Source organism: Mustela putorius, unplaced genomic scaffold (assembly GCF_011764305.1).
Source record: "Mustela putorius furo isolate JIRA1106 unplaced genomic scaffold, ASM1176430v1.1 tig00000831_pilon_pilon_pilon, whole genome shotgun sequence".
NCBI lineage: Eukaryota > Metazoa > Chordata > Mammalia > Carnivora > Mustelidae > Mustela > Mustela putorius.
The window spans coordinates 1089345-1107421 of NW_025421490.1; the positions used below are offsets into that span (position 1 = coordinate 1089345).

At 44.7% G+C, this 18077-nt stretch overlaps 1 protein-coding gene across 7 annotated transcripts in view; it reads right to left on the reverse strand.

Annotated features, from left to right (window-relative positions):
- ATXN1 (ataxin 1) overlaps positions 1 to 18077 on the reverse strand; it is a 401941-nt gene that overhangs the window by 142801 nt on the left and 241063 nt on the right. For all 7 annotated transcript variants that reach the window (XM_045085051.1, XM_045085052.1, XM_045085054.1 and 4 more), the window contains one exon: positions 11937 to 12063. The gene's annotated coding sequence lies outside the window, so the exon portion shown is untranslated. The remainder of the gene's footprint in view (positions 1 to 11936; positions 12064 to 18077) is intronic.

The following is an 18077-nucleotide window of genomic DNA, read 5'->3' on the forward strand; positions in this document are numbered from 1 at the left end:
ATCCTGGAGGATGAGAGACCACGAGGAACAGGCACAAGCCATCCCCATGGAAGCTCCCCTCACCCATCAGCCTTCCAACCAGCCACCAGACCGAGGAGTGAGGCCATATGGTCCCACCAGTTCCAGCCAAGCGGGTCAGACTAGACGAGCCCAGTGGACGTGCAGCATCACCAAGAAACCATTCATGTTTGTGATCTGAAGCTGCTAAACGGTGGGGTGGTTTGTTACATGGTAGATGCAAACTGATACACTCATTCTGTTTCCTGCTTAACACCTGCCCATCCTTCAAGTCTTGAGGATGAAGGCTTCCCTGAAGCCTGAAGATGCCTCGCGGGTTTGTATCCGTAGCCTCCTGTGGGTACCACGGACAGAGCATCAGCAACCGTGGAAGGGGGGGTGTCTACTTTCATCCTTCACCCAGCGACTGAAGGCTCCTTCGGCCGTTGTGGATGCCTTCCTTACAGTGCACTCTCTACGTATTTGCTGAAAGAAGATACAGGAATGTGTCTATCTATCTTCTGCCTTTTTCTAACCGTAATTGAAAAGAGTTAGACTAGGTAATTTTTACCTCTCACCACCTAGACAGGGTAACCACATCAAAATATATCTTAATGTTTTTCTTTTTTAGCGTTCCACTCATATCAATAGCCTTTGGGCATCTCCCTATTCTCTTTATAGACGAGACCATCATACCTTCCAAACTTACTGTGCCTTTCAGTTTGACTAATACTAAAAAAATCACCTAAAATTCCAAGGGCCCTCAGAATACATGCACAGGGATAATTCTGACAAATGTTGTCACGTTCACCATTATAATTACTATATATGTCAAAGAAGCAGAACATTTTAACAGTAGAGAACGGATTTCACCATCAAGGCAATGACATTGATGGTTAATGACAATTGGTACAATCGAGGAAACCTCTCTACAACAAAGGGATTAGCAAGTTGCAGTTGTTCACCTGTTCGTTTTAGCAACACATTACGATAAATTTTGTTTTGTGAAGCTTATCATCCTAATAGCATTAGAGCTGCACCGTTCCTAGGGAGCAATCTCTGGGCTAAAACTTAACCCACAGTGTCTCATTTAATTCTCTAAACAATCTTGCAGGGTAGGTATGATTAACCTTATTTTACAGAAAAGGGAATAAGTCTCAGAGAAGTTGGGCAATTTCCCCAAGGACACAGAGCTGATGAGTAGAAGATTAAAGAAGAGAAAAGAAGATTCCAAAAGCCTCTTATTTGGACTAATACCTTTAAATCTAATGCTGTTAAGGAGGAATGATAACTACGTCCTTTGGAAGACAAGGAAAGAGAGGCACAGAGGAAGAAAGTAGCTTGCCCATAGTCTCAGCAGGGCAGGAATTGGGGGAAGGGGACCAGATGTTTGTCCTTAGCCTGATACTCCTGCTCCCGGATCCAACCCAAGGCATCTCCAGCTTTTCCTTAATTATTATTATTTATGTTCCCACCTACCACTGTGACTAACAACACATTCAAGAGAGAGAGATCAGGATCTCCCTATTCTAGGTGTTCTTCCAATCACTGTGTGTCTAGATCGGTTGTGAAAGGAAAAATGCAGGGACGCCTGAGGAGCTCAGTCGGTCAGAAGTCTGCCTTCAGCTCGGGTCATGATCCCAGGGTCCTGGGATCAAATCTCATGTCGGGTTCCCTGCTCAGTGAGGAGCCTCCTTCTCCCTCTCCCTCTGTCTCCCGCCATGCACATGCACTCACTCTCTCTTTCAACTAGATAAATAAAATCTTAAAAAAAGAAAAATATGAGCATTGAGTGGATGAGGCCTCCTTGGGTATCATCTGTTTATCCAATCTCTTTTAAAAAAAGCAAACATCAGACCTATAGAAGGATTTTAATCTTCCAACGTTACCATAGTTCACACTGGCTGTGTTCATTGTTCCTGTCAATATGAGACAACTGTCTTCACTGTCTGTGTACCATGAGGAATGATGACTATTTACCATTAAATACTGGATGAAGGGTTACATAATGATTTCAGGGGGGAAAAAAAAAACCAATTCTACTTCTCTACAATTTCACATAGGTATTCATTGCTCTAGGAACACACAGTGTCTTCTACCATTTAAACCATTTCAACAACTTAAAGTAATGATCTACTGGGCACAGCACACACATTGACAAACAGAACTGCTTTATGTGTTAAGAAACAACCAAGGAATCACAGGACACTCCGAAAATATCAACAGCAACCTAGGTGCTTCGTTTTGGTTCAAAAATCATTTCTCTTAATTCCAGTCTACCCTTCTTCCGGGTATGGAAGTGGGAATGAGCATTGGATGAGTGTTCAAAGTGTGCTGGGAATGTTCTCTCACGTTCCAACTGGCCTCCCTGGCAGAAAGATGCAGTTTCACGTGGGTATTGTCTCAGCTAAGTATGGCCATTCCGTGGAGGAAGTAAGACGAGCGCTCTGATGGTGCAGAAAGCCTTTTGGTGATCGAAGGAAAGGTACCAATGATACTTTATGCCATTTCCGGTTTCAGATGTTCTGGAGACATCCCGTTTATCCGCCCTTGCTCTCCATCTCTTGAACAAGGTTTGCGAGCAGACCCCGCCTTCAGTTCTTCCTTCATGAAAAATGTCCTGAGGTTCTCTGGGCTAACCCAGATGGAAGCAGCCCTAAGAGAAAACGCCAGCCGGAGTCTTTGGCTAGGCCCCTCCATCACGAAGTGGCTGTGTGATGAAGTCCCCAAGACATCCCAGGTCAACTGATGACCCAATTTGAGACTTCATCTAGGCAAGGCCAACTAGGTTAGGGACTTTAAGATAGAATACTCAGGATTTGTATATTCTGTTGAAACTACATCAGAAAAGGGTGGGAAATGATTTGGTGCCAAGTCAATTTCACATAAAGGGAGGAGAAATGTAAGGAAAAAGAAGAGCACATGGTTAGTCGTGTTCCTTTCCAATGCTGGGTGTGTGGATCAATTACCAGAGCCCAGCATGGAAGCTCCCGTTCCACCGAACTGCTCTCGGGCCAGAGCCAACAGCTGGGAAAGGAACCAAGGTCCACTATAGGGGGGTTTCCCTCCATGCTGCCTCTCCTGACCCGATTCCTCCCAAACAGCTATCTGGGTCCCCAACTCAGGATGGTAGTGGTGATGGACAGCAAGAACATGAACCCAATTCACAAGAAAACCTGAGACCATCTAATGTTCTGAGATGGACTGATATCCTGGCCTGACGGTCCCCACATTCTGCCTGGACCATCCACTCATTGGTGTGTTATTCACCACGGGATGCTATCCGTTCCAGAACGACCATGCAGTCCATGATCCTGAGTAAGTGACACTCCCATGATACTGACATCCCTTCCTGGAGGCCTTCCTAGTGAAGGAAATGGAAAGTCCTCTAGGAGTAAGGTGACTGCCAGCTCCCTCCTGACCCACTGGAGGCCATTGCTTTCCCCTGCCACTCCCTTTCCTGCCTTAGGGGAAGTGCCAGCCAGCAGGTTGCTAGGACGACTGGCGTCACCACTAGGGCACAGAAATAGCTCGGCAGCCGTGCTGGGAACCTGGATTACAAAGTCCGATGACAGCAACAAGATACCCATTGGCAGCTAATCGGCTCTGCTAGGGCGAGTGACAGACTAACATTACCCAGCTCTCACCTTGACAAACTACCCTTTAATCTACACTTGGGCTCCATGGGGGTGGTAACGAGGACGGGGGGCAAGACACTCACTTCAGATAAAGCCCCAATGCCTCTATTATAAATTCTGTGAGTGGTAGATACACATAGTAACTAACTGACGACTGTATCTTTAATTTATTAGTGTCCTGCAGGTGGTGGGGAGGGAGCCTGTTCACAAGCAGAAGCTTGGGAGCCAGAAAACAGGTAGAACCACTCAGGTTGCCAAAGGGGGGTGGGGGGAATCTTGTTTGTACAGGCCAGAGCTGTCCCCTTTCCGAACAATAACATCCTAATCTCATGCCCCCCTCTCCTTGGGGAACAAAGAAAAGGCAAAGAAAACTGGAAAACGAGGGCTGGCCATGGGAGAGGAAGGGAACAATCTTTGTGGCCAGTCTTCTTTGTTCTGCGGAGTTTTACAATGTTTCTAACGGGTAGCAACTCGTAGGAGCCCAGAGTATTAAGACGGCCTATTAAAGTCTTGGATGTTAGCCCTGGAGAAATTATAATTTTTCAGTTCCATGCAAACTATAAAGGCTTGAGAAGAAAAAGGAGAAATGAAGAGAAGAGAAACCTCATGGAAATTCGAGAAAATGATTCCAGCAAGCACGTTCTTTCTAGATGCCCAGAGCTGGGTGTCCAGAAGCCAATGAGGATGGCCGTGTGCAGTTTGAAAGAGCCCAGGACTTGTGCAAGGGTCATTAGCAAGGAACTCTGCTGGCATGGCGCATGGTGCATGGTGTCCAAGACCATCCTGGTACCAGACCTTCCAGGCCAGAAAGGCAGATGGCGACAAGATGTGCGTGACGAAGGTATAGGAGAAAAGTGGAATTTCTAAGTGGAAGAAGATGGCTTGGAGTCCAAAGAGTATGGTGACAAGAACTTGCCTGATTTCTAGAAATTAAAGATGCTCAAAAGACTGCCATTTATGTCCCATTAATATTTCCATGGGGCAGGGGGACTCAACTTCAGTCATTTTAGAACAGAAGCACAAATAGAGAAAAAAAAAAAAAAAAAAGACTGAAAAACTGACTTCTTCCAACGAAGGTTTCACACAAAGCATTTTGTACGTGTTGAGAGTTACTTTCTCTGAATCATGTAAACATACTTATTTAAGCATCTGCAAAAAGTTAACCTAATGCTCAGGATGGATAGAAGATAAATTAATTCCTTCAATCTAAGATCTCACCTAGCATAATTCACTGTATAGCTACCACTTGAAATATCATATGAATATATGTTGGAGAAGTGGTTGAACGACTTTCTATATTAAAAAAATGATTATTTTACAAAAGTGAAAAATGTGAGGGATTTAAAAGAATGAAGCCATTTTTCTGTTTGTCTTTTGTTGTTGTTGTTGTTTTAAAAAAATGATTATTTTACAAAAGTGAAAAATGTGGGGGAATTAAAAGAATGAGGTCATCTTTCTGTTTGTCTTTTTTTTTTTTTTCCTTGACATTAGTCCCAAGGAATAATTTATTTGCTGGTAAGAAACAACCAATGGATTCTGTTCAGGCTTTTAGACAAAATAATGTCATTTCGTTCCTGTCTATGCCCCCCTTTCTGTCTGAAGCCAACGAGAAATGACCATGTTTGAGAGGAATCATGAAAGGAGTTCAAATACTATGGGATGAGACACAGGGTGAGAAACCACTCACATCAGTGATATCTTAACAAAGATGAGCAATCCAGCCAGCCACTGAGATGCCCAGAAGTGTGGGACTTACTTAATCTCTGCCCCTCTCTCTCTAAAAAACGTTTTCAGGTGTGGGGGAGGCACCAGGAGTGAGTCATTCCTACTTTGGTGCACGAGGATTCTTCCGCAGTGGACACCTCAAAGATACATTCCTTGAGAAACACTTTTTAAACCTGGGGTATGGTTTCTGCATCGAAGTTCAAGTTGAAAACATTCTATCTACTTGGGCTGAATGGTGTCCTTTCTTTGAGTGACCCCAAGTTTAGGCTTCAGCTTTTGCAAGGAGATACATAAGGTGGTCCTAAAGGAGAATGGTTTTCTGATGCTACAAATCCCCATCCAATGTCTCCACTGGCTGTCCTATCCCATCTTTTCTGATGGAAAGAAGGTTCTGATGGAGAGGTGTCATGTACCCAAACGTAGAAGGAGGTAAATATGAGACCGGTTTTATTTGCCCTCCCTGCCTTGCCTTCTCAAAGCCCACACGCACATGGGGCTAAGAGCTCCCTCGGCTTGCAGGCCTGATTCTGCTGTGCAGCAGAGATTGAAGCCTTCCCTGAGCACCGGGCTCTGAGCACTCTGACCCATCACCCTTTCCAGGACACCTGATGCACACCCGAGTGTAAACCCCCCTCCCCGACAAGAGCTCCAACAGCAACGTCTCAGAGGGCGGCAAACATCGATCATGCATCCCTGTATCCCTAACAGACTTCAGCACACCTTGGCACCCAAGAGTCTTTTCCTAAGTATCATTTATGTGATGAATTCTAACCTTCAAGAGAACACACAAACTTTGACCTTGGCACCACTCAAGTTAGGAAACAGTCTCACCAGGCTTCGGGGGCTCCTTTTCCCCCACAGAACACGAATATTCCCTCCCACAGCTTCTGGGGACTCCGTGGCTCTCTCTCTCTCTCTCCCTCTCCTCTTGGAGGAGGAGGCCCAGTGCTGGAGGAAGGTGATGCCGAGGGGAAAGGGTGTTGTCTGCGATGGGCTAGACTTTGCCAAGGACTCAGGAAGGAGCTCTGACTTCAGCTCGCAGAAGGAGCATTCCTCTGGAGGCCCCGCCAGAGGGGCCCAGGCCAGGAATTAGTGAGGCTCTCAGTGAGGCATGCTGGAAGGAAGTCTGGGACTGGGAGAGAAAAGGGTGAAGCTGAAAACCAAAAAAGACCACATAAGACTCTGCTGTGCACCGAAGAGCTCAATCAGAGCCTTGAAGACACACAGGCCAAGTCACAGGCCAAGTCACGGGGCCTTCAGAAGTGAGGACGGAAAACAGCTTTCTCTTTCTCGCTCTCTCTCTCTCTTTTTTTTTTTTTTTTTTTTTTTTTGTGAGAATGCTAGAGAATGTGGTGTCACAGATGGCAAATCTAAAAGGTACAAATTGCTAGACACGCAGGAAATTCCCAAATCACTCTTATCAGAGCGTGTGTATGCAATTCTCTGACTCTGGGGACTAGAAATTCAGGTGCCATTTTTCGAAGCTTATAAAGACAGCATAATGCTGTATAAATGGGCACAGAGGTGTGTATTCGGGTCTCCCGGTTTCTTCCTAGGAAAAACCTAACTTCTGCACTCAGAGCAGTTCCTCTGAAAAGGGGGGGAGGTCCATAAACAGACAAAATGCAAGGAACCTTTATTCTTGCCATCCTCGAAAGCAACGTGGGATGATGATAACTTAAGAAAGCCTTTGTGAGGGGCACCTGGGTGGCTCAGTGGGTTAAGCATCTGCCCTTAGCTCAGGTCATGATCCTAGGGTCCTGAGATCGAGTCCCACATCGGGGTCTGTGCTCACTGGGGAGTCTCCTTCTCCCTCTGCCTGCCACTCCCCCTGCTTGTATTCTCTCTCTCTGACAAATAAACAAATAAAATATCAAAAGAAAGAGAGTGAGAGAGAAAGACTTTGTGAAGGCCCTCCCTCACACCACAGGAGATGCTAGGTGGCCTTACTTTGTGTCAGCATGCCATATCTTTGTTCCAAATGGTGCCTCATCCAGCAGTAAAGACAGGGCAAATGATGCTACTCAGTAAATGGTGAGTTTCTTTTTGGGGAGAGAGCTCACTTCAAGGCTGGCTCCCGCTCTCAGGGGCGACGAAATGACGTGATGGGGAGAGACCAAGCTACCTCCATTCACAGAATGCCAGGGCAAGCTGCTCAGAAAGAACTGATAAGGCAAACCACTCAAATGGAACATGAGAGGAAATACACACAGGGCAGGATTTTTTTAAAAGAGTATCAGAAAATCCCCATACTCTATTGATAGTTCTATAAAACTTTTTTAGACAAATTGTTTCCTTTCTCACATTTACTTATACACATCACGGACATTTAGTATCAACTTCTAAGTTAAAGAAACTAGATGGGTCTCTCCACGGCATCCCCTGCCTGATCACATTACTATCTGATTCAAGCAGGTCTCATCAGAACCATGTTTATATTCCTCCTTCTAATGGGTTAGCCCACACGTGGGAAGTCCCAGCGTACATTAACTTTCTCCTTGGACATTCATTCAACAACTATTTGCTGAGTGCCTACAATGGGCCAGATGGCATTTTAGGTGTTGTGGATTCAGCTGGTAACCACCACCACCATCATCATCATCATCATCATCACCATCATCATCATCACCATCCTCACCATCATCACCATCATCATCATCATCACCATCACCATCACCATCACCATCATCACCATCATCATCATCACCATCATCATCATCACCATCATCGTCATCATCACCATCATCGTCATCATCACCATCATCATCATCACCATCACCATCATCATCATCACCATCATCACCATCATCGTCATCATCACCATCGTCATCACCACCATCGTCCTCATCATCATCACCATCATCGCCATCATCATCACCATCGTCATCATCATCATCGTCCTCCTCCTCAACATCACCACCACCATCATCACCATCATCGCCATCATCATCCTGCTTTCATGGGGCTTACAGTCTAGTTGAGGGGATGGATGATTAACAAATAAATATATAATATATAAAGTGCTTAAAAAGAAACGAAGTATGCTATGCTAGCTGGTACAGAGGGGTGGGGTGGGTGCTAGTTTATGTAGGTTAGGAGAGGCTGCTTTGAAACGGTAACTTGAGAAGTCCTACTTAAGGAGGCTGAGAAGCTTAAGAAAAAAATAAAGATCATTGCCTCTGTGCATATATGCTAAGCATATATATATGTATACATATATGTATGTATTTTTTTTTTTAGAGAGAGAGATTGATGGGGGAGAGGCAAGGGCAGAGGGAGAGAGAGAATCTTAAACAGGTTCCATGCCCAGTGCAAAGTCCAGTGTGGGGCTCAACCTCAGGGCCCTGACAGCACAACCTGAGCTGAAATCAAGAGTTGGACGCGTAATGACTGAGCCACCCAGGCATCCCTGTGCTAAGCAATATTTGAGTGTGGAGGCGGACAGTTTTAAGAAACTTAATTTCAAAAGCGACTCATATTTAATTTTCAAAAAGACCAATCGGTGGATCCTTAATTTAAACGACTAAAACTATATTCTTAGAAAGCCCCAAAGGAACACCTTTGAGTTATCATGCTATCTGGGAGGGCAGGTATCATGACAGTGACAGACATAACACACATATAATAGCATAAAACTGTGCTCAATATTTTAAAAACAGTTGTAAACTGAAGTTGTGCCGAATCACTGATTTTTAGAAGCCAAACGGGCTAAAATGAATGCCTCATTCAAGCTGGTATGTTATGCAACGTGACACACACAGCAAGAAGAATCACCAGATATCACTTAACTCAACTTTCTCATGTTACTCCTCATAAATTGGGTCCACAGAGCTTTGGGGGTTCCCAGATTCCAAGGTTAAGTGCAACACCATGTGTAAAACCCAGGTCTCCTGACTTGCAGGTCAATTTTCATGACCACCCCTTTCATGTACAAGATACCACATCTTTGGGCCAGTTTGAGACACTTTCTGGACTTTGAGATATCATCTGCTAAACAGACGGTGGCAGATCTAAGAGGCAGCAAATGATGACAGGCAGAGGGTCCGACAGAGGCACTAAGTTTGGGGTGCAGTCTGCAAGGAATGCTGAGAACAGAAGCTGCTCATACCAATGGCTGCTACGATGGTTACTCAAATATTTATACATCCACGTTCCTGCGCCATATGCAAGCACATGTTCTTTGAAAAATCTCCTGCTCTCCTGATCATAATGGCACAGGTTTGGGGGCACCCAGGATACCAAAGTAATGAACTCAAGGTAAAAACACCAAGATCCCAAAAGATAACTAATGACTAAGACCACTAATTTCACAACTTGCTGAGAAAACTGGGATCCTCCCCAATACCCCCCAACAAGCAAATGCGATTTGCAAGAGGAAGTCCTTAGCACTGAAGGAGTTCACTAGAATTTCGTATTTTCTTCCTTTCTCTCAACACACTCTATTTACAGATGGATTTTAAAATTACTTTAGTGGGGCATGTGGCATCTTAAAGTTTATACTTCAGAACTCCTCTGAAAACCTCATTTAATGTTTATCACATGAGCATTTCAAAGCAATATTTTTTAAAAAATCAGATTTGAAACAAAAGCTATTTTGATGACAGTGTCTGTGTTATTCACTTAGATGTAACCTGAAACCTACAACACTATTCCATACAATACTTGTTTCCTAGGATAAAAATGCTTTAAAAAAACATCACGTATTCTAACGGCCATCTCAGTGGGAAAATAATTTCTAGTAAAATATCCCACTACTCTAGGATCCAAATCATTCCTTAATAGTGGGAGAAACTTCAACAAGAGAGTTGTTTTTTTGTTTGTTTGTTTTTAAGTAAGTATTAAAGTGCCTTATACAATACTGTGCCCCTTTTGGGGACATCAAACCAAGATGTTAACTGATCAATTCACAGGTTATTTGCTGTTGCATACAGATTTACAAAATAAAAAGTAAACATGTAGACTTAACAAAGTAACACTTGATGGGGGTTAGTGACCTGTCAAAGTTGCAGACTTTCTTGACCTCAACCATAGGACCAGGGCTAGAATTCAGGTCTGTTAATTCCAGGAGCTGCATGTACATTTCCATGGGAACCAATGTGATCATATGCACAAAACAGAAACACATTAAAACACCAGTGTTTCCCACCATTTACTATGAGGTGCTGGGAGGTTTTAAATTTAGTAAGTTTATTTGAGCATGACTATTTAACCCTGAGGAAATACGGATAAAGATGAATATTTTAATACAAATTTTTAGAAAACCACAAAACAAAAAATATCCAGTGGAAATTTTTTGTTTCAGCGTTAATGCTTTTTCTCCCTGGTATGTGCCCCCATAGTATTGCTCCTTGCTCTTTCAAAATCATTTGTGCAACTGCAAAAATGTAAGTTAAAAATGCCTGGAGAAGTTCCCTGACTGCACTGTTAAGCTAAGAACTTATATAAAATTTTATATAGTATGTCTAAATATATATGTCACATATACTTGTGTGTATATATAAATATATTTATTATATATATAATTATATAAATATATTTATTATAAATATATTGTATATAAATATAAATATTGTATATTTATTATATATAAATATTACATATTAAAATATGTATTTGTTTATATAATATGTGCACAACTATATGACACGTATTAAATATATATATGTATTGCATGTATATATAGGCATACACACACATGCACACACATGCACACACACACACGAAGTCCTAGTCAAAGTTGGTTCTTCATTTTCTAAAACTTGAAGACAATACACTCATAGCCCATCCCTGGTTTCCTGCAGCTGTATTCTTTCCTGATCAAAACCTTATAAACTTTTTTTTGGACCCAATCTAGCAATGAGGTTAAAATCTCCAGAAAGCAAAGGAGCTGGTCAGATTCCTAAATTCTGCGCAGGAATGAGCTCCTTGCAACCCAGCGTGTGGTCTATCTCTTCAATGACTTGATATTTAATCTCCTCATGAAAAGCAACCAGCCCCTGATACTTTACTAATCCCAAAGCCTTGACCTTGCAATCTGATAAAAACCAGTAAGTCAGCCAATTCTGAGTAAGACAAGCACCCAACACAACTGACTGTATTTGCATACCTCAGATTTTTGAAAGGGAAAAAAAAAAAGTTTCATTCCAAAAACCAACCAACCAACCAACAACAACAATAAAACGTTCCACGAATAAAAATATCGGCTGGGTGCCAGTTCTCGTGGCTGATCGTTCGCCCGGAGGATTTTTACCCACCGAACCCCAAAGAAGCTGGACAGCCCAGCTAAAAGAGTCCACTCTGCGGTGGATTCTGTGTAACTGTCCCAGGACAGGGGGGCACTAACCATTGAAAAGAATCACTGTCTTCCACTCTTCTACACCAGAAGGAAATAATGAGTAGAGAGAGAGGCAAGTTCGCGGCAAATAGAAACAGCACCTCTCTGCTAAAAAAAGAAATTAATTGGATGATCCCTTAGAACTCATGCTCATGCCCCTTCGTTTCCCTGGCTCGGTGACACGCGATGATTCACGGATCCTTGCGAAGCAACCACCCCAGACGCCGCGCGCGTTCACTTACGACATTCACTGCGCGCTGTTCGAAGGTAGCGGGGGCTGAGCCTTCACCATAGAGACTCCCCACAAGAAGCTGGAGCGCTCCCGGGCTCAGGCGTGTTCTTTCTTCCTTCCAGAGGAGTGAGAAATCCCTAGAGCGGGAGTCAAAGAGAAAAAAAAGGGACAGGTAAATGCCCCATCCGATCACTCGGTTATCCCAACAAATGAAGTCTCGTGGTCCATGCCACTCACTGATGACTCGCCCAAGACCACTTTCCAGGACCCTTTCCTTAAAAAAAGCAGCGTAGGACTTTTGCTCCAGGCCCAGGAGACACAGCGTGGCCTCGTCAGCCTTTTCCCTCTGTCCCTCCCCACCATCCCCCCCCCCCCACCCACCCATAAAGTTGAAGCCGGTTCTGGGGCAGTCCCGATGTAATCCCAGCTGAGATGCAAACTTGCAATACGGTCTCATAACACGCCACCTGATTTTACTCTCTGCAAAAGGGAGGGAGCTGGGACGATCACCTCTTGCCATTTTCCTACCTCACTGGGTTGTTGGGAAAATCAATAAGATCACTCTGGCAAAGTACTCACAGTTCCTGAGAAGAAAGGCACTATGTAATCGCCAAGTATTATTAGTGGTCATAAGCCTGTTACTGAGCTCTGAGCCAGAATTTAAAAGCCAGCTTTGGCTAGCCACCAACGGTCCGCTCTCCCTGGGGCACCCGAATGTGCAAAGAAGTCTACATGGGCTGCTGTGCGAAAACGTCCCAGCCACGGAGGGGCCCGGGGAAGCCCAGCAGTGGAAACAGAGCCTTCTGGAAGCTCAGGGAGAAAGAAAGTGAAGGCTTGGAAGAGAGCGGGAAGCAAAGGGAAGGGGGAGGGGGAGGGGGGGGAGGGTGGAAGGTGGCTGACAACTCAGGCCTGTGCAGGCGCATGGTTCTTTGGTCCCTGCCACTGGGCTGCCTCCGATGGCTGGTTGACAGCGCTCAGTGCACTGGAGGTTTGCAGGGCTGTGAAATTTTCCACTTGGCTGTCTGCCATTCCCGCCCACCGAGGGTAACACTTCCACACACACGCCCAGAAGTGCACACCGAGGCCCTGCTGGAGAGGACTGGAAGAGTTTTTGTTTGTTTGTTGCTTTTAAAGAAAAGCCCTATTCATATCCCAATCCTTAATATTTTCCACACCTGGATTTCTTGATTTTTTTTTCCCCCCTCCTTGAACACAGAGCCAGGAACGGCGCTGTCTGGGCCAACACGATCAAGTTATTTTGACTTGGGTATTCTTGGGGGACTAGGCTTGAGGTATGGGAACATACGTGACGGGCTTTGGGGACCGTGAGAAACCATGAATTTAAGTGCCGCGCTGGCGCCCTTTTAGTTTCCCAGACAAATCATCCACGAACGAGTTCCCTTTCAAAGCCGCAAAGCACATGCCGAACAAAGACGGGAGGCTCGGGGCTAGCCCTGTAGGAGTGACCCTGTTTTTGAGGGAAAAATGCAGTCCTCATCCCCTAAAAAAAAAAAAAAGGCAAAAACGAAGAACAGCAAATCTTCGATTTGGAATTGTTAAGACACTGACAAAGTATACCTCAAAAAAACTAAAAAAATGGAAAGAAGGAAATTAGGACAGAAGGGAGATAGGAGGAAGCTGATACAAATATAATTAATGGGGGGCTTTTCGAGTGAATATAGTTTACAAGGTGCTTTCTTCTTCTCCTTCTTCTTGATTGAGGGATAACTGACAGATACTTTTATATTAGTTTCAGGTGTACGAAGTGCTTTCATCATTCATTCATTCATTCATTCACTCACTGGGCAAATTTTTACTTGGTTCTTCCTATATTCAGCAGGGTGTATGTTCATAATAGTGAACAAAACAGCCAAGGACCCAGCCTTTAAGGAGATCACTGCATCAAGAGGAGCAGACAAGAACCAGTGGGTACCATTTGTAGTCCATGTGTGAAATTTGCAAATCGGATAGGCATTAGGAAGAAAAAAGAAACACTGTGATTTGTAGTCATATTGGGGGTACCGCATTCGCCATGGGGCACTTCGGACGGCTTTTCTTACAAAACGACCAGGTGAGAGAAGTTCAGCAGGTCGAGAACACAGCCTCTGCGTGATGTGATCTGACTGGACGGGTACCATTCGTTTCTGGTATTTTATTTTCTCCCCACCCCACCCCCGGCCATTTTAGCTGGGTCTCCTTTATCAAGAAATGAGCCCAAGAGCTGTTGTCAGGACCTTGAAATAAGAGTGGTTTCTTCTTCCCAACTACCAGAACAACAAACACGAGTAATTTCTGCTAGAGGAGCCTGGTTCAAGACAGGTATTACATTTGATGTGACAGGAGAGGAAGCCTCTGGTTTCCTAATGCATCTCATGTCACCCCGTCATCAGTCATCACGGAGAAAGAGAAGGGAGCTCTCTGTTAACACCTGCACGCCACAGCTGGAGTTAAGAAAACCCTCCCCCTACCTCCAAGGGCTAAAAACAGATCGCATCACCCATAAACTTCTGAAAAAATCTTCCTAGTGCTTTGCAGTAGGTTCCAAATTTGCTGGCTTCCTCTTTACTATTAAGATGTTTTTATTATTTTTCTCTGGGACTCTAAACAGCCTTTATGTCCGCGTCCTGTGAGCCTTCTCCTTTGGTTCTAGCCTTGATCATCTGTTTATTTACCCAGGGAAGCAGCAGGATGAAAAGCATAAAAAGCAATGGAAATATTGCGTTCATCTGAAGTGTTTTCTCGTTCCCTATCATCCCCGATCTGGTACAACTTAATCCTTCTGCGAAGGAAAATCAGCTCATTCTTTCTTCATCCGGCAAAACAAAGGCATCCTGGGACAGGTTCATTCATGTCCTCCCCGTGAACGAAGTTCAAGTCTGAAAGTCTGTTTGAAACAAATAAGCCAAACTTCCACTCGAGTCTTGTCCCATCTAAAGACACCCAGGACGACATGGAATTTCTCCTACAAGTTTCTCATATAACCAAAGACATTAAGAATACTTCAAGTTCAAAGTCTCGAAACACAGCTCCTTGTTTTGATTTTGCAGTTTTGACAAACTTCAACAAACTGGGAAAGAAGAGACAGCAGGAAAAAGGAATTCTCCAACCCAAGCGGCCACTACCCCCACCGTCAGACCTGGGAAATGGTACCAGGCTGACAATTGCATTCTGTGGTCCAGAGAAGAAAATGACACAATGCCAAGGTCTCCTTTCCCTGACTGCCTCTAGCACTCACAGCGTCTACCACACATTTGGACTTGAGATCCTTTTCAATTCAGCACTCCATTATACTGTCTTTCTTTTTGCCACTGGATTTACTTAAGTCTTGGAGGTTCAAAAAGTTTATAAGCTCCTTGATGAAAGAAACCTTGCCGTGCCTTTCTTTTGCAAACCCCTCACAGTGTCTAGTAGGAGACCTTGCATTTAAATTAAATGAACCATAGCCAAAACCTGTTCTACCACTTAAACTTTACTCCAAAGGAATGCTCTACAGCTTATCATTTAAGCCCTTCTTCTGGGGTCCTGTAGCTCCTATGATGTCTATCATCTACATGAAAACCCTCCATGAATGGGAGAACAATTAAGTTACAACTTCCCCTTCTGTCTTTTGTTTTCCAACCCATTACATTTGGAGTCATTAGCGACTTTTCAACAGTTCCCATAAATATCCTTGATTCTCGTAGCTTCCCAAGCCTCTGTTAAGAAAACCCTGGTGGTATGTGGAGGGGAGGTATGGATGTTCTGAGGCAGGGGCCCTTGAACCTGAACCATTATCAGAAAAATCTGGGGGTCAGGGCTCCTGGGTGGCTCAGCCGGTTAATGTCTGTCTTTGGCTCAGGTCATGATCTCAGGGTCCTGGGTTCGAGCCCCAGCAGGGCTCCTTGCTCAGCAGGGCATCTCCTTCTCCCTTTCCCTCTGCCCCTCCATCTGCTTGTGCTCTCTCCCTCTCAAATAAATAAAAAATAAAACCTTAAAAAAAAAAAAAGAAAGAAAAACTTGGAGGTCTTAAGAAACGCCCAGAGGTCACAGATGCCTGGGTTCCCTCCTTCCCCAATGTCTCCGTCATTAGACCTGGTGGGGGGTGGTGTGTGGCGCAGAGAACTTGCATCTCTAACACGTTCCCGGGTTTTGCTGGTGCTGCTGGTCCACGGACCACACTTTAAGAACCATGAAAGCTAAGCCTGCCCTAAAGATTAAGACTTCCAGTCAATGATCTAGCCAGACAGAGGCCACAAATCTTTCGGGTATATTTAATCACTCTAAGATGGCTACAGTGGAAAGAGGAACACCTGTCTGGTCTAGAGAGGTGGCAATGGCAAAAAACCCCCCAGAGGCCCACATACCTTATAAGCTGGGGGAAATTTCTGTTGCTTTGGTGTTGGGCTGTTGTCTGCTCTCCCCTCTACTGGCTCCAACCTATCTGGGTCAATTCTGCCCTCTTTCTCCCCATGGGTCTTCTTCTCTGCTGGAAACTTCTTGGCCAAGACACTCAGCCACTGCTATCCCTAGGAGATGTTCCCAGATGGCTGTTGCCTCTCTCCTGTTCACTAACGAACATGAGACTGTGGTATAAATTCAGTGCTGGTATTATACCAGATAGAGCTCAACTTGCCTCCTAAAAGCAGTGGCCTTTCCCTCCCTGACTTCTCTTCCACTCTTTGGTTACGGCTTCTCAATAGTTCCTTCAGTTTCCTTTAACTTTAGTTCAGTGGACGAGCATTTCTGCCTCAACAGTGTCTTTCTGGAGTGACCTCTCCCCATTCTTTCATTATCTGGGTTGGGGTGGTCTTACGTCTTGGGTGCAAAGATGGGCACATGACCTAGTTCTGGAAGATTAGAATACACATCCCTTTCACTATGAGGACTGGTTTTAGGGACAGGCACATAATCAAAGCCAATCAGCTCCTCTCTTGGACACGCTGGAACATGAAAGTGTGGTTCTCCTAAGAGCTGTTTTGCTCCCTTGTGAGGAAAACCTATTTGAGAATGAGGTTCTGTAACAGGGAGCAAACCCAAGACAGAAAGTCCAATTCCTGATGACGGTGAGGTGCCTTGGATCCAGCCATGCCAAAAGTGAAATTTATCCCTGAATTTTTCAGTTATGCTGTGAGAGACAAAAATCCACAGTGGTCCCCTAGAAGCCCAATGTCCCAGTGCACACACACCTTCTCCTAGTTATTCACTCAAGCACAAATTCAGCGGCTGCTACTGTGAGGGGATTTGGCAGCTAAAAGTAAGGACCCCAATCAATGGACCTTAAAAGAGAAAGGTTGTCCTTGGTGGGCCTGACCTAATCAGGCGACCCCTTCCTAGGAACGGGCTCTTCCAAGATTGTGATTCAAAATGAGAGGACATATTTGGGTTGGGGGAGGGGCTTGCATCCCATGAAAAGGTACAAGAGAGGCACCAGCTGACAGCCCTGGAATGGGGGTCTTAGACCTACACCTGCAAGGAAATAAGTTCTGTCAATTACCACATCCTTGAAAGAGGATGGTGGGCCCCCGATGAAAATGTGGCCCAACCAACACCTTGATTTCATCCCTATGAAACCTTGAATGGAGAAGCCAGCTAAGCTAGGATAGGTGCAGAGGCAAAGATAACAGGGGTGTGGTTTGAAGCCCCTAAATGACGGTAATTCGTTATGCAGCAATAGACAACAAATATATATGAGATACAACAAATTTGGGGTGTTTTCTTTTTGGTTTTTGTTTGTTGTTTGTTTAAATCACCTTGAGTTTCATTTGTCTCTTATAACCAAAATATCCTAGTCCTCTTGATTGCTCCCTGGCGGTACTAATCTGGTGTCTTCCCATCACTCTGCTGCTCCTCTTTTCCGCTTGTGTCCCCTCTTGTTACTCCTTCTAGACCCAGGGTATGTGTTCCCCAAGGTGACACGCTCAGCCCTCTTCTCTTTCTTTGCCAATTTCCTTTTCTTGCCTCGAGTTTTTCAACCTGTACCCTGGGCCCTGGCATCTCCCCCTTTCAAGCTGCTGGATTAAGCCAGTCTTCAGAAATCACGTCTGTTTCAAAACTTCCCATTGTTGCCCCCGAGCCAGGGCTCCTCTTTTCTTTCTGACTCTAGCTATGGGCACCACTGCCTTCTTCTCTTCCTCCCTGCGCCCCTTCGCTGTCGAGTGTCATGGAGCCCGAC